Genomic DNA, 12,334 nt, shown 5'->3' with positions numbered 1-12,334 from the left:
TTCTGGGGGAAATTATGGGACAATCCAATTGATTATAATAAAAAAGCAGGCTGGATGAAAGAGGTCAAAAAATGTAACCAACAAATGCAAGATCTAATAATAACACCAGAATTAATAAGTGAAAGGGCAAAGAAAATTAAAAATTTGACTGCTCCAGGCGACGATGAACTGCATGGCTTTTGGGTTAAGCACCTAACAAGCCTTCATAAACAACTATCAAAACAGTTCAATCACATTTTGCAAGGAAGTGATATTGAACAATGGCTAACAACTGGGAAAACTCACCTCATCATGAAAGACCCAGCAAAAGGTGCAGTTCCAAGTAATTATAGACCGATGACCTGCCTTCCAACCATGTTCAAATTATTAACTGGAATAATAGCTGATGAAGTCATGCAACACTTATTAACTAACAAACAGCTTCCAGTTGAACAGAAAAGAAATTGCCCAAACACCAGAGGCACAAAAGACCAGCTGCTGATTGACAAAATGATTTTAGAAAACTGCAAGAGAAGAAAAACCAATCTAAGTGTTGCATGGATTGACTACAAGAAAGCCTTCGACTCATTGCCTCACACATGGATACTAAAATGTTTAGAAATAACTGTTGCACCCAGACCCAAGGAGTCACGGACACAAGATTATTTGGTGAAATGGGCCACATTTATTGAAACATAGTTCTTTACAAGCCAACATGGCGCTCAGCTGGGATTGGCGCTCAACCCAGCACAGTGCGGTTCCTAGAAGGCTGGCCGTGAGAGTGGCCGCCTTGACCTAGATGCTAATGGCGTTAGCACCTTGGCTCCATGCGGCACCGTAAGCAGGCGCCGCCCTTCCTAGCCACCCTAAGGTCAGATCTCTGTTACTAACGACGCCCCTCCGATTCTGCCAAGCCATACGGAAGGCTGTCGCTTTTCAGAGAAGAGGCGCTGTGCGGCAACCCTGATCTGCCAAGCCTCAAGGGATCCGCTCCTCCTCCTAGAAGCCAAACGCTTACCTAAGGTGCCTCACCGATTATAAGCTGTTGCTTCCCTCCGCACTGTACCTGCCATAGCGGGCGTTAGCCTAGCTTAACGCCCCGCAGCCCTATTGCCAATCCCAGCCATAAGTCCTCCATCCGTGGCCCACTGGTAGACAAGAACCCCTGAGGAGTGGCATCCCATGTGAATGCAATCCCTGCTAGCTAACTAAGGCATTCCATCCCAGGTGTAAACACCAGCAAGTTCCACACGGAGGTAGGGATGGTTTGATGGAGGAGGTTTGATGCCTCGTAAATGGGACCCCATCCCAGGTCAGCTTGCGCTCTAATGGGGGGGGGGAGAGAGAAGAGTGAGAAGGCCGCTTAACAGTGAAGGGGAGAGAAGAGCATACCACTCCCGGGTGCTGCACGGCACGCTGCAGCGCCTTGAGCCCCATGTCCCAGGCCCTAGAGGCCTCCCCCTGCAAGGGGGAGAGCACACTAGGGATGTGCGTTTCGTTTTGGATACAAAACGTTTTGTGCACAAAACAGGCCATTTCGGCTGTTTTGTAGACAAAACAAAACACCCAATGCTCAAAACAGAACATTTTGTAGCCAAAACAAAACATCCCTGTTTCGGATACAAAACATTTTGTTGTTTCGGCTGTTTCAGAACTCCATTTTGAAATTGCTCGTTATTCCTTTTAAGGAAATTTAAGGGTAAAATTCAACCTCATTGGCCAGTGGGGCAGTGTGCACAATGCATGGGACAGTGTGCATTTCACTGTTGTTGTTTCACACTGTTGTGTGTAGATCAATTGCATTTCTGCGGGGGGGGTGTGTGTGGATTATATGACCCTTGGAAATCTGCCTGGTTCTTTGCAAAACTCTGCTGTTGTTGATGATGCTGATGTTATTTGGGGTGGATTCAGGGAAGAAAGGGGGCTGTGGGGCAGAAGAGTGGGTCAGGTGGTAGCGCCCCAATGGGTGCCTGCTGCCACCCAGATTCCAAAGGAATTGGAAGGTGCCACTATTTCTGCAAGGTCTACGGAGGAGGTGTCCAGCAATCCTTCTTGCAGTATTAGATTGGATTAGTTTCAATCTGTGACTCCTGAGGATGTGGACAAGCTGCTTGGGGTGGTGCAGCCTACCACCTGTTCTCTGGATCCTTGCCCGACTTGGCTGCTTCTATCTAGCAGGGAGATTGTTGGAGATGGCCTAATTAATATCATAAATGCATCGCTGAGGGAGGGTAGGGTGCCCCCCTGCCTGAAAGAGGCAATGATTAGACCACTTCGACCACTTAATAGCAGATGAAGTCATGCAACACTTATTAACTAACCAACAGCTTCCAGTTGAACAGAAAGGAAATTGCCCGAACACCAGAGGCACAAAAGACCAGCTGCTCGTTGACAAAATGATTTTAGAAAACTGCAAGAGCAGAAAAACCAATCTAAGTGTTGCATGGATTGACTACAAGAAAGCCTTCGATTCATTGCCTCACACATGGATACTAAAATGTTTAGAAACAACTGGTGTCAGCAAAAACATTCAGATATTTATATAAAAAAGCAATGAGCATGTGGAGTACACAGTTAACAATCAATGGCAAGACACTTGGACAGGTTAGCATTAGAAGAGGCATTTTCCAAGGGGACTCACTATCCCCTCTGTTGTTTGTAATTGCCATGACCCCACTTTCACAAATACTAAACAAAACAGGCCTCGGATGCCAAACATCTAAAGCATCCAGTAAAATCAACCATCTGCTGTACATGGACGATCTGAAGTTGTATGGAAAGTCCCAGTCAGAAATCGAATCACTGCTAAACACTGTCCTTATATTCAGTAGCGATATAGCAATGGAGTTTGGACTAGACAAGTGTGCTGCATTAATAATGAACAGAGGGAAAATAAGAAAAACAGAAGGAATAGAACTGCCCAATGGAAGCAAGATCAAGAACCTGGAAGAGAAAGAACATTACAAATACTTGGGCATTCTCCAGGCTGATAACATCACACACATTGAAGTTAAAAGAAAAATTGGAAGTGAATACATCAGGAGAGTTAGAAAAATCCTCAAATCCAAACTCAATGGCGGGAACACCATACAAGCCATGAACACCTGGGCTATACCTGTTATCAGATACACTGCAGGAATAATAGACTGGACCCAGGCAGAGCTAGAGACGCTAGATCGTAAGACCAGGAAAATCATGACCATCAATCATGCTCTGCACCCCCGCAGTGATGTCGATAGGCTCTACCTCCCTCGCAGCTCAGGTGGAAGAGGAATGCTGCAAGTCCATCAAAAAGTAGAGGAGGAGAAAAGAGGCCTTGAAGAATATATCAAGGACAGTGAAGAAGATGCACTTCAAATGGTCAATAATGCGAAACTATTCAACACCAATGAAAGAAAGCAGGCCTACAAGAAAGAACAAGTCAAGAACCGAGCAGAAAAATGGAAAAAGAAGCCACTGCATGGTCAATATTTGCACAATATAAGTGGAAAATCAGACATCACCAAGACCTGGCAGTGGCTTAAGAATGGCAACTTGAAGAAAGAAACAGAGGGTTTAATACTGGCTGCACAAGAACAGGCACTAAGAACAAATGCAATAAGAGCAAAAGTCAAAAAATCAACAACAAACAGCAAGTGCCGCCTTTGTAAAGAAGCAGATGAAACAGTGGACCACCTAATCAGCTGTTGTAAAAAGATCGCACAGACTGACTACAAACAAAGGCATGACAAAATATAAGGGATGATACACTGGAACATCTGCAAAGAATACAAGCTACCTGTAGCCAAAAATTGGTGGGACCATAAAATTGAAAAAGTGGTAGAAAATGAAGATGTAAAAATATTATGGGACTTCCGACTACAAACAGACAAACATCTGCCGCACAATACACCAGATATAACTGTAGTCGAGAAGAAAGAAAAACAAGTCAAAATAATCGACATAGCAATACCAGGGGATAGCAGAATAGAAGAAAAAGAAATAGAAAAAATCACCAAATACAAAGATCTACAAATTGAAATTAAAAGGCTGTGGCAGAAGAAGACCAAAATAATCCCAGTGGTAATTGGCGCCCTGGGTGCAGTTCCAAAAGACCTTGAAGAGCACCTCAACACCACAGGGGCCACAGAAATCATCATCAGCCAATTACAAAAAGCAGCTTTACTGGGAACAGCCTATATTCTGCGACAATATCTATAACAACAGCAACAACATTGACAATAAAATTCTGGCATCCCAGTTCCTTGGGAAGGACTCGTTGTCTGGATAAAACAAACCAGTCATTAACACCTGTCTGACTGTGTAAAATAATAATAATAAATAAATAAATAAATAATTCCAAACGTCAGAGTTCCTTACATGAAAAATGCAATAACATGCTCCTTGTCGATAAGTCCAGCACATGATTCAACAGGAAAAGTCAATATTTCAGCACTATAGGATCAACACACACTGATTTTGAAATTCCAGGTTTTGGTTTGAAAACTCCACGCCAGCTATGTTGCAGCTTAATGAGAAATGGCACAGATTGGATCCTCAGGAGCAGCATTAGCTTCAGCAGTCACCAGATCAATTTTATAGCATTGCTCAGGGAAAAAAGAAAAATGAAACCAACAGGACTGGAATCTGGTATGGCACTTTAGAAGGTATGGGGGAAATGTTTCTCAGTGTAGGAACTGTGTCAGGCACAGAGTAGCGTAGGTCACTATACAGGCATGCCATAAACTCTACGCCTGAGTGTGGTACAAACTTAGCACTTATTTTTGTAGTCAGGCCTACTTCACATTGTACAGTATATCTTGCACATGGCGGCCATCATGAACGGCTTCCACATGGTAGTGCTCAAGTGGCACATATATAAGGCTCTTTCCTAAACACTATTCCTGCAGGAACCAGTTGTCAAACTATTTTGACTTGACCTGGTCTTATTCTTCTGAATTCAGAAAAGGCGGGGGGAGTGACAACCATCATCAGAGCTAACACTTTCTTTGGGCTCAGGCTAGGCTGTAGCTTGCCGGAGTAGCACTGGCCTGATCAATGGCTGCAACATCAATTAATAAAGACATAAGAAGAGCCCTGATGAATCTATATCCCATTGTCTAATTATACTCAGAAGTTCCACTACCTCTGAACAGAGAAGCCAGGTCTTGAGGACAAGATGGGCAACTCCTGAGATACAACTCAGTGGAGAAACGGCCACAGCGATATAATACACTTATGCCCATTACATTGCAAAGTCGATTTTTCTTTTTGGACACTACTGAGACCCTTGTGCTAAATTGCTCTAGCTCAAAAAGCTGAAAGGCAACTGAGCAATCTGGGATGCCATTTATCTGATTGCTCATCAATATGAGAAAAAAGCAGTTAAATGGGACCGTGTCCAAGACTACTTACAATGCGGTCCTTTTTAGCAGCTGGAGAACACAGAGGAAACAGTTTGCAAGGAGGGGAGAAGAGGTCACCCAGAAGGATGGAAAGATCAGGATCTCTCCTTCCTGGAATCTCTCTGAGAAGAAACAGGCAAAACAGAAAGAGGCAAAACAGCCATGCCACATTCACCAGTGTTCTCCTCCCTTAATTGCACTCCTAGTCCCTAGCCTACCCCAACTTTCTACCTATGTCCCAAGAGGTTGTTTGCATCTTTCCTTGTTGAGCTGCATCATTTTGCATGTGAGTAGTGCTACCAGGGCCAGATTAACATAGTAGCAAATGTAGAATTTGCTACGGGCCCCACGTTTTCTAGGGCCCCGCATGCCTGGCTTGAATGTCTGCCCCTTCTTTCTGCTCTCTATTTGGTGCTCTCTGCTGACTCTCCTCATTGCCTGCTGCTGCCCATTTTCATCCCCGGCATCACTCGCCTTGCTCAAGGGTGTTTAAGCAAGGTCTTCCTGGCACCATGGTGTTGATTGGGTTATCTATTATGTTAAGCAGCACAGGAGGGGAGTAGTAAGAACAACAGTAGGAACAGATAGCTTGCAAAGGGGTCTCAAAGATAACTTAATCGCCAGGGAGTTGGTCCTTATTTGTTTAAACTGTAAAAGTTTTTAAAAACATACACACAGAGAGTAAAAGAAATAAAAGCAGTTTAGATTAAAAAACAACTAACTATTAATGCCGGGCAGAAGAAAGGAAGCTAAAGAAGATGCTAGTTGAATGTTGCCAGCGTTTTCCGACTGACTGGGAGAGGGTAAAGATAAACAATGAGAATGTGTACCTTTAAGACGGAAAAGAAAGCCAGAAGTAACTCAGATGCACGGCAAGAGGAGTCTCAAAGTTTAGTGGATCAATTGAGGGGAGCTTATATCACGGTCTTGTTGGGTAAGGTCACTTATATCCTCCTTTAGTATCTAGTGCTGTTGGGAGGGAATTTGTGATCATTGCTTTTCAAGGAACTGCCAAATTTAAGGTGAGCTCCTTTCCTCTCCTCTAGAACTGAAATAACTACTGCTGTGTTGCCAACTTCATTAGCTTTACATTGGGATGCCCGTTGAAATTGTCCAAAGATAAATGGAGGCTGCAAACCTAAACACACTTACTAGAGAGTAGGCTCATTGAGTTCAGTGAGACTTACTTCTGAATAAACATGCTTAGGGTTGCACTGAATGATTTGTGCATTTCCTCCTTTTAATAGTAAGCAGGTTAGTGCAATTTAGATTGAAAGAGGCTGTGCCTCCTGCCAAAAGATTGTCTTTTGGATACTTCTGTTTTCATGGAAGTTGCTAATGCACCTCATCATAATCACATTCATTTGCAATGCATCAACTATTTTAAATATACATCTGCTTTCCTGTCAGGCTTGCACAAGAGGTTAAACATATATTCTTAATATTGTCAAATGGCCCTTTTAATGTGATGGCTGCTGGGATCCAATATGTTCTGCACACATTGGAATCAAACATCCACTGTTGTGTGCCAAAATTGCTAATAGGTTCAGATTTCTCAAAGTACAGAATTCCTGAGAACCTTTTAATTTAAACATTCAGAGTTTTGTTCCCCACCCCCTTTCTCTTTGTGAAAATAACTCCAAAGGAGAACCCACGGTCAGGAGTCACAAAAGTGTGTGTGGGTGTGTTTTGCAAAGTTTGTTGACTGGCTGGCTCAGCTGAGTGGAGGCATGGGGCGGTTGGTGGGGGTGCACTAGGCAAATGAAATAATTGAATTACTTTACTATGCAAGTAAATAATTTATGTTTCAATATTTATGTGCATTTTAAAAATTTGGGGCCCATTCATAACATATGCTACAGGCCCCACACTAGCTTAATCCGGCCCTGAGTGCTACCACTGAAGTGAGAGGTCACTTGGGAATGTAATATGGGTCACTAGCTGGATCGCCAACTCAGTAGGAACATAGATACCATGAGGAAGACTAGGGCACTAATTATTGTTGGTAAAGTCATAGACAAAATAAAATAAAGGGCCTTGACAGAGATGCTAGAATTCTCTACAGCATGCCAAACTGTCAGCCAACATTACTGTCAGTTTCCTGTCTTCTCCTTACCTTTGCTTTCAGAAAATATAGGCTCTAAGGAGCTTGCAGTGCAAGCATGAACACACACACACAGAGAGAGAGAGAGAGAGAGAGAGCAAACTAGGAGAGAATCACTTTATGCTGGAGTATTCCAACATCAAACCTTCTGTCCTCATTAAGAAGCGCTGTGTGTGCAATTGTGACATCTTTATTCACACACCCCAAGACTTCAAAGCCTTCAGGAGATTTCCTTGGTGGATTTAACATTAAAAATATATATATCCGGAGATGAAACAGAGCAAAAGGCAGCCCAATACAGCCTTGCTTTAATTAGAACTTGGGTGAAAGGAAACGGAATGAAGCAAGAGTCAATGACACAAGCATTTGTTTGGATACAACATACAAAAACCTCTGCTTCACATGAATATATCCTTAGCTCTGACATGTGCATGTGTATTTTTTTCCATTCCCACACACACCCAGTTGTAAAATGTGGAGATCTTGAATCCAATGACATGGATTTTTAAAATGAATTCCTAACATTCCTAACATGCCAGTCTTGCATATGAAAAACCCCAACAAGTGAAATACATATTAATGTTATGCCTTAAATGTCATGGGTTTGTTTGGGTTTTTTTGTTCATATATAAAAAGGAGAAGAGGATATAAAGAGTAAATGAGGTATCAGTAAAACAATACTGGAATGAAATTTGATAGCAGAAAATAGAACTAGTTAGATACGTTTGTAGTAAACCACTTATTGGGATGAATTTAACCTCCTTTTATTGCTGCTTGTTTTTCATCCCAAGTTCACAACATGTGTGTATTTAAGCAATGCTTATTCATTAGTCCAAATCATTTTCCTGTTAATTTATGTAAATGTACTTGGTCTGTAGCTTTTTTTATCACATGCTGCTGCATTTAAATTAAGTGCATTTGAAATGTGCAGTTTGAGGAATCTTGACTGGGCACGCAGGTCACACTGTATGCCCTCAACTTCTGATGTGGTAGTAAAGATCACTGGAAGCTTACCTAAGTGTAATCCCACTGAGTTGAGTAGGAATACATTAATGTATGTGGATAGGCGGCTGCTGGCTGCTATTCTAGACACATCTCACTTGAAATGCAAAAGAGAAATTATAGGCAACTGTTACATCTCAATGGTCATGTTAACATTTTACATTTATATAAAGCACAGGTCACCACCATTCCATTTATTTTCAGTGATGTTTGGTGATAGCCTCACAAAAGATTGCATGATGTGCTCTTCTTTCCAGCACACAATCTGTATCTTTATTTTAATTCATCATTATTGAGTTGTATGTATCAAATTGTATTTCCATTTCATGTCAATACTTTATCTACCAGTAGCCCATAGGCCATGATCCTCAAACCATGCAAAAATGGTTTGCTACTAGTAACCCCTGCTAACTTGTCAAAGAGGCACCTTTTAACATGGTGATTCTCTTTTATTTAGCAGGGGGAGAGTAATTGGCCCTATCCACCCCCAGCACAGTACCTCCAGTGACTGTTGCTGGTGCATATCTTATGTTTCTTTTAGATTGTGAGCCCTCTTTGGGGACAGGGATCTATCTTATTTATTTATTATTTTTCTGTGTAAACCACCCTGAGCCATTTTTGGAATGGTAGTATAGAAATTGAATGAATGAATAATAGTACAACTACTATTGTGAAGTACCAGTAATGAGCTAGGTATTGCACAGAACACAGAAACTGCAATAAGGTCCATATAGGTTTAATGAGCAAGCAAATTCACCACATCAAAGATAGCCTAGATACCTAGGATCCTCACAGTACTTTTATTTCTGTAAAACAGTATGCTCAGTAGGAATGTGCGAGGTGGCTTGCTTTGAGCCAGCCCGGTTTGGGCAGTCTGAATTCAAACCAGGCCAGCCCCTGGTTTGGAGAACTGGTTCATGGGCTGGATTGGGTATAATTGTAAAGGGGGATCCTTGAGGATTGCCCTTTACAAGTAAAGGGCAACCCTAATTCTCATGCTAAAGGTGGCATGGGTGGGTGCGGGTAGCTTAAAAAAACAGCCTCTGTTGGCCTCTATACCTTTAGAGGCGGTGGCGGAGGGAGTGGAGAAGCAGCAGAGAAGCCACAGAGGTGGTCACACAAATGGCCTCTGCGCATGTGTGGAGGTCACCAAAATGGCCTGCATGAGTGCGCAGAGGCCTGAATCAGGCAGAAGAAGGCCCGAACTGGGCTGCTGCTGCCCCAGTTTACTCTGGGGGAGGCTGGCGGTGGTGGAAGGGAGCCGCCACCACTGCCCCCCACATGGCCACTGCTGCAACTTGTAATTAGTAACTCCTCTCCCACCCTCCAGGTTTAAGGAAGCCCCCCTGCACCTTTACTGGTAAAGGGGATGCCTCACGGGGTTCCACTTTACCAGTCGAGCTTTGAACTGGCTCAGTTCGAACTGGGCCCACTCTGGTCGAGTCTGGCTCGAATTGAGCCGGCTCACACATCCCCAGAGGAAAGCAAGATTGGTTTGGCCCAGTTACATTGTGTTCTGGGTACTACCAGTACTTACGCTGTTTGCCGCTTGACTAAGCGGCACAGCGCTCTTGCCTGGCCCCCTCTAGAAGCACGAGGATTCTTTTGACCTGATTGGTCAAAGGGCCCGTGCAGGGGGCGGGGCTACAGCTCCGCGTCCTGCTCCGAGGCCAAGAGAGCTCAGTTCGCTCTCAACAGGCATCGGAGCAGGACGCCTCTTCAGGCTCCTGCATTTCGTCCCGGCGCGAGATTGGGAGCGGGTTTCCACCTCCGAGGTGGTGGCGGTCATCTGGGGGGTGGCTTTTTAAGGCCCCCCCCCCGAGGTTTGGAGCGGCTTTCGGCCGATTTTTTGGGGTTGCCCCCTGCATAGCCCGGGTCCTGGCCGGGTTTCTCTGGACGGTGGGCCCCCCCTTTTCCCTCTGGGCAGCAGCGGCGGGTGGAAACTCTCCCCCCCCGCCTGTGGCGAGCATTCTCCCCCCCCTCTTGAGTAGGAGATTGCTGTGGGTTGGGGAAGGCTACACGGTGGGGCATTGGTGGGCCTGTTCCTAGCTCCCAAGCCAGGCCTGTTCCCAGTGAAATTGTTGTGGGTGCTGGGGCATTGCCTCACAGAGGGATTCTCTCCTTTGGGCCCGGGGGATTGGTTTGGGTCGTATTTGTGGGAATTTCGCGTACTTTGCTAGAATTAAAAACAGGTGCTTCTGTTTATTGCAATGGGCCCAAAGAAGGCCAAGGCTAAGATGGGTGGGAAGCGGGTTCGTCCCCCCCCACGCCCTGCGCCGGTTTCGGACTCATCAGATGATGATGGGGACTTGGGTACTGTGCGGGCCCTTATAGCGCGGTTGGAAGCGCTTGAAAAGGAGAAGCAGGGCTTGGCAGCAGCGGCTGATAGGGGTGGTCCTTCTGGCCTTCCCTCTGGTTCTCGAAGGGTTACCAGGGGGGTTAAACGTGCCAAGCTAATCGAGTCTCTATCGTCCAGGATTGATGCATTGGAGTCCCAACAGCCACGCCCTGTTCTGCCTGCGGTGGATCTAACTTTGGAGAAAGATAGTGTACAGAGCGTTCCTGAGTCTGGAGGAAGAGATGCGCGTTCTTCAGATCAGCATGGCCCGGGTGAGTCCTTACACCACACCTGGCCCTGGGGGCTGTCCCCCTGGGCGCAGCCATTTAGCATGTATGGTTGGCATCCGGCCCCAGTTGTCCACCCATCCCCTTATGGGACCTGCACGCAGGTGTGGCAGGGGACTGCGCCTACTCTTGGTAATACAATCCCTGCAGCCGCAGGTGCCACTTTGGATTCTTCGGGGTCACAGGTTCTTTATCCGCCATGCGATACCTCCCTGCCGCTGGGTGACCACCTGTTGCCCGCGGTTAAGGAACGCATTTGGCGTGGGGAATTTGTGGATATCTTCCACTTGCTCTTTCGGGAGCCGGAACCTGCCCTGAAAGATGGGGAACAAAAGAAAGAGGAGACGAAACCTAAACGCAAGCCAGTGGAGCATAACTGGGCCAACTGGTTGTCGGGCTACACAGTCTATATGGGAGTCATGCTACAGGTACACACCTCTAGAGGGCCTGCCCTTGTAAAGTACATGGATATCATTCATAGGGGATACATGGACTTCATGGGCAATGCCTGGGAGCGTTATGATCGCTCCTTTCGATTACGGGCCTCTCTCAACCCGGTTATTCCCTGGGATAGGCAGCACCAGGAACTCTGGCTCCTCATTATGACTCCGTCGAGGCCCATTGCGGGAGAACGGGCTGACAGCGGTCATTTGATATCTAGAACTCCAGCAGCGCAGTCCTCAGGGCCTGCAGCTGCGCAGGGTGTTCAAAGTACCCTGCCATGCTGGGCATTTAATACTAGCGGTAGCTGCAACAGGACCCCTTGCTGATTTAAGCATGAGTGCGGATTCTGCGGGGGCAAACATGCCAGCATTCATTGCCAGTGCGTCAAGGGCTCCCGGGTGGGTTCAAGGGATCCGCCGGCGGGAAGCAGGAAGGGTGGTGGTGCCCCGCAGGGTGCCACTGTTGGAAAAGGGCCCTAGCCCAGTTAGGCTTCCGGTCTTAGAATGCCTTTTGCGTGACTACCCACTGAGAGCACAAGCGCAGTATCTGAGACAGGGTTTTACGTTTGGTTTTCGCATTCCTTACGTTGGTTTAAGAGTTCATGTTATGTCCTCTAATCTTAAGTCCGTGGAGGGGATGGAAGCGGTGGTGCTTCGCAAAATTAACAAGGAAATAGCCTTGGGGCGGGTTCTGGGTCCGTTCAGGGAGCTGCCCATGCCAGACTTGCGTATCTCGCCTCTTGGAGTAGTACCCAAGAAGGCGCCAGGCGAATACCGCCTTATTCACCACCTCTCCT

The 12,334-nt window shown here is 45.7% G+C and overlaps 1 protein-coding gene across 1 annotated transcript in view; it reads left to right on the top strand.

Moving 5' to 3' along the window:
- The window catches only part of LOC128342435 (uncharacterized), a 53,869-nt gene that overhangs the window by 37,323 nt on the left and 4,212 nt on the right, over nt 1–12,334 (top strand). Inside the window, exon 3 of the mRNA XM_053289716.1 lies at nt 10,946–11,079. The gene's annotated coding sequence lies outside the window, so the exon portion shown is untranslated. The remainder of the gene's footprint in view (nt 1–10,945; nt 11,080–12,334) is intronic.

The sequence above is a fragment of the Hemicordylus capensis genome, chromosome 2, assembly GCF_027244095.1.
Source record: "Hemicordylus capensis ecotype Gifberg chromosome 2, rHemCap1.1.pri, whole genome shotgun sequence".
NCBI classification, from domain to species: domain Eukaryota; kingdom Metazoa; phylum Chordata; class Lepidosauria; order Squamata; family Cordylidae; genus Hemicordylus; species Hemicordylus capensis.
The sequence above is the reverse complement of the archived record's forward strand: the minus strand, read 5'-3'. Positions and strand labels throughout refer to the sequence as shown.